This window comes from Embiotoca jacksoni, unplaced genomic scaffold, assembly GCF_022577435.1.
Source record: "Embiotoca jacksoni isolate LCO1_2020_lvr unplaced genomic scaffold, fEmbJac1.0.p SCAF_11, whole genome shotgun sequence".
Classification (NCBI taxonomy): Eukaryota; Metazoa; Chordata; class Actinopteri; family Embiotocidae; genus Embiotoca; species Embiotoca jacksoni.
Window position 1 is genome coordinate 2,506,412 of NW_027185241.1, and position 4,272 is coordinate 2,510,683.

The following is a 4,272-nucleotide window of genomic DNA, read 5'->3' on the forward strand; positions in this document are numbered from 1 at the left end:
CGGCCCCATGAAGCCTCAGCACGTCGCAGGTAAAAAAAAAAAAAAAAGAGTTCCCCTCGAAGAAAATACGCTTCACACTCGGAGCGGGACGTTTTTAACCGTCGAAATAACGAAGGATCAAATTTGACGATGGTTACTCCGACGTGGCCGGGACTGAGCAGTTCATGTCGCGAAATATGAAATGGGACATTTTCAAGAACGAGCGTTCCGGGGAATTAAGTGCCGGAAAGATTTCTGAACCGGATTTTTGGGATTTTGTACAGATTAAACGAGGCGAGAGAGTCGTGCGGTCGTTAGTGACATCTGAAAGTGCAGGTGCAGGTGGACCCCCCCCACCGCTTCCAGTCTTAATGCTAATCTAATCTAATTAGCTGCTCGCTAGAACTACACCTAACTATATTTAAGTAGCTGCAACAGTGAATTACACGAGGAGAGGAAGGTCCACTTGCGCTCGCGAAGGGTGGGGGGGTGGGGGGGGGAAGGGGTGGGTGGCATATGAAAGAAATAGCGCAGGGAAGGGTGAAGAGAAGCAGGGTATCTGTATACTGATGACAGCTTTTATTCAGCGGCCCCCACTGACTTGGGCCCGGACCCCGGGGGAGGAATTCCCGGAATGGCCGAGGCGATGAGGCGACCCTATCCGCAAGTGCTTCACTGCCAGGGGTTAGAAACAAGACTCCGAAGCAATTAAGCAACATATATACCCCCCCCCCCCCCCCCCGACAGCAACGTCAGCAGCACCCTGCTATACCCGGGTCCTGCTGGATCTTAACTTTCAGCCCGTTTTGGCCCGAAGACGAGCCAGAGTTCATAAATACTACGGCGAGCAAAGCGGAGGGCGATCACGTCCGTTAGCCCTCTCAGGCCTTCGCTGAAATCACACTTCAATGAACATTTCACCGCCTCCAATTCACCACCTCCAGTTCACCCAGTTCACCGCCTCCAGTTCACCAGTTCACCGCCTCCAGTTCACCCAGTTCACCGCCCCCAGTTCACCGCCTCCAGTTCACCCAGTTCACCGCCGCTTCCTATAAACTCCCGTCGTGAAAAGTGCACCGTCTCGCTTCTCACTTTCACTCCCGTAAATCTGGATACACGAGCCGGCTTCAACCCGGCAGCGTGTCAATATAAATACACGAGGCCGACGTAACGTCACAAATGTAAATTTCGACGGGGGGGGGGGGGGGGGGGGGGGGTGTCGATTTATTTTAAGGCACACTTCCCCGGTTTATTTGAACGCTCGTCCCCGGTCCCCGGTCGGTCCTCCTCGGGCCTCGCGCGGGCAGCGGCGCCGCCAGTCAAACAATATCGGCGCGTTGCACGTCGGCCGCACTCGACTCCAAACGCGTCCCGTCGTCTTTTCCGTTCGCTCCGTACAAACGAGACGGCGAAGGTTTACGGCTTCCCGCCTCCCGCAACGCACGTCCGACACGCTTCTGCGTTCACTATCGTCGGAGGTTTTACGGCCCGCCGCGGCCGACCCGGGATGTGGCCGCCGCTGCTGCTCGCTCTGACCTTCTTTTTTTTGTTTTTTTTTTGCAGAGGTCCTGTGACGTATTCCCTGGTTGACGCTCCCGTCGCTCCAGGCCGGCGATCTTCTCCTCGCCCCGCCGACGCCCGCTGGGCGAGCCCCGCGACCCCGTGCCAATCAACAACCTTCTTCTCGCGCTCCGAGAGAAGAAAAACAAAACAAAACAACAACAACAAAAAAAGCAAACACGCGTCTCTCTGGAGACGAAGCGGAAGATGGCGACGAAGCATCGGGACGCAAAGCAACGGACAAACGAGAGGGTGCTTTCAGTGTTACCAGTTTGTAAAGGTGTTTGCGGCACCGATCCCGTGCGCCTCGTTGCTCGACAGCGTCGTCCTTCGCACGTCGCAGTACGAGCGAGTAATTATTTACGTTACGCTGAAAAAGAACGGTTTGTTTTCTTTGTTCTTTAGTTATTTAACTGAAAGAGAACTGTAAATAAACAAACAAACAAACAAACAAACAAAACAAAAAAAGACTGGGTACATCTCTGTGAATAATGTAAATGAACTTTGCGTGTCGGACAAAGGAGGGAAGGCTCTGTGGATTACAGCTGGATGAAAGGGAGTCATTTCACGCTGCTCTGCTACGAGTAGGTCTCGGAAGTAAAACCCCGGGCATCGCGCTTCCTGGTTTGTATAAAGCGACCTGTAACCGTTTTTTTTTTTGTAAAGTTAAATTGAGAAATCGGGAAGATTCGAAATGTAAGTTGACACAGAACGGCTTCTCGCTGTCTGTTCGTAACTAAACCTCAGCTGTGATTGATTGTATGCAGGACTGGATGTAATAATGAGTATGAAACCTTGACGATGAAGAAACCAGAAGTCATTTAAGGTCAAATCTCCACAAAGAGGGATTTACGCCACTATTTATCAGTTGAAGCTTTTTTTTTTGTTTTGTTTCCCCCCCCCCCCACATGTGCAAGCATGACTCCGTTTTCTCTCATTTGCATTGAGATCCCCACGGACTCGTAGCTGTTTGAAATGCCGGTGCGTGTATATGCTATACATATATTTTGATGTGCGTTGTAAGGTCAGTGGGAGTGTCTTAAGTCTTATTAAAGACGAGCGGTCCAGTCCGCGGTCTCGTCGTCGTCACTTTGTCCTGAACGAATGGAGATTTATTAAATACAGATGCTCTGAATGTCAAAGTTTGACTTTTCTCAGGGTCATTAATCTGAAACAGGCAAATTGATCACCATTTGTTAATCATTTCACAGTTTGGGAATGTTTTGTACTTCAGTTTGCCGTGTTTACTCCCGGGGCGCCGTAGTATTGACTTTTGAAGGGGGGGGGAGGGAGGGAGGGGAACTCCCATTCCCACTGCGAGAGAGCGCACGCCAACAACGGGAAAACAAGACTCCGGGGGTGGTAGCGGAGAGCCGTAACGTTGACGTCCGAGGCATGCGAGTTGGCCCGGCTGCCCGTTTCAGTTTGGGTCTCCTTTTACAGATTCCCCGCAGGGGGTGCATGCCACTCTCATCTGCCGCTCCGCTTCGCCCCGGTGGCCGGTGGGACGCCCCCCCCCGGCGGGCACCGTGTTTACGGGCCCGTGGGCAAGCCGACGCGCACCCAAACACGATTTATGTCCCCCTTCAGCCAGAGACGTGCCCCGCTGATCGTCGGGTAGAACTTGTGCGATTCTAATCTGAATGCAGCAGAACCAGCGGAACGGGGGAACTTGCGTTTGTTAACCCGAACCAGTCACGCAAAAGGCAGCCTCTCACTTCCCGGGCGGGCTACAAAAGATTTCATCACCGCTGCAGTACAAAAGCTCTGAGCGACGCATTTAAACTCCCGTTACGTCAAACCGGCTTTAGTGTGTGTGTGTGGGGGGGTTCACTGAAATGAAACCAAAATCCAAAGATGGAAAAGCTCAAGATCCGTCCTTCACGGTGACCGTGATTTAAAGTGAGCACGGCATGTTTAAAGGTGTCAACGTGTTGAAACATGGCAGTTTTCACTGGAAACTGCTTTTCTTATTCCTGCAAATTATCCCTGAGTCAGCCAAACGTGTTTTCCAGTCCCCAGCTGCATTCCTGCTGCTGCTGCTGCTGCTGCTGCTGCTTCACCTCATGTACAGCTCACAGTTTGAACCCGCAGCAGCCAGTTGGCTTTCCGAGCCTCCTCGCGAGCAAGACGTAAACTCCTGCCGACACGTAAGTGTGACTTTGGACAACATGATCTCATTCATTCAACATGTCGCTACTGAAGTTGTTCACATGAGCGTGCTGCTGAAAGCTGTGTTCAGCAACCCCACAAGAGGGTGCAGCATTGCAGCACGGAGGCGGCGGCGGCAAACGCAGCAGATTGCTCTGGGTTCGCGCCCTGCAGTTTGTTACAGTTTGTCTGAAGTGAACACGGAAAGTCAAATACCTCCCAGTGATCCAATTTACCGATGTTTTCTTTCAATCATTCCTATTAAAATGTAATAATATTTACGGTGCAGCTGGTCTGCTAGTCAATCCCTGGTAATGTGTGGCACTTCTCGGAGGGGACTTGAGGATTAGTGAGCACTATTTTTAGGGAGGTGTCAGCGAGGCAGTGCACAGTTACAGGCCGAGTAGTGCCAAGTTTCTAAATAAATTCTCGCAGAATGAGGGGAGAAGAAGAAATTCACGAGGGAGTTGAATTCGTGGCCGTTCCAAACGTCACGAATGCTGAATGACTAAAAGAGCTTTCAGCCGGTTAAGTCAAGTGGTGGTCGGTCAGATTCTCCTGGAATAGCCAGAACGCCTGATA

General features: G+C 51.6%; 1 protein-coding gene across 4 annotated transcripts in view; it reads left to right on the top strand.

Moving 5' to 3' along the window:
- map7d1a (MAP7 domain containing 1a) overlaps window positions 1–2,609 on the top strand; it is a 42,660-nt gene extending 40,051 nt beyond the window's left edge. For all 4 annotated transcript variants that reach the window (XM_069142003.1, XM_069142017.1, XM_069142011.1 and 1 more), the window contains one exon: window positions 1,543–2,609. The gene's annotated coding sequence lies outside the window, so the exon portion shown is untranslated. The remainder of the gene's footprint in view (window positions 1–1,542) is intronic.
- Window positions 2,610–4,272: the final 1,663 nt, after the last annotated feature.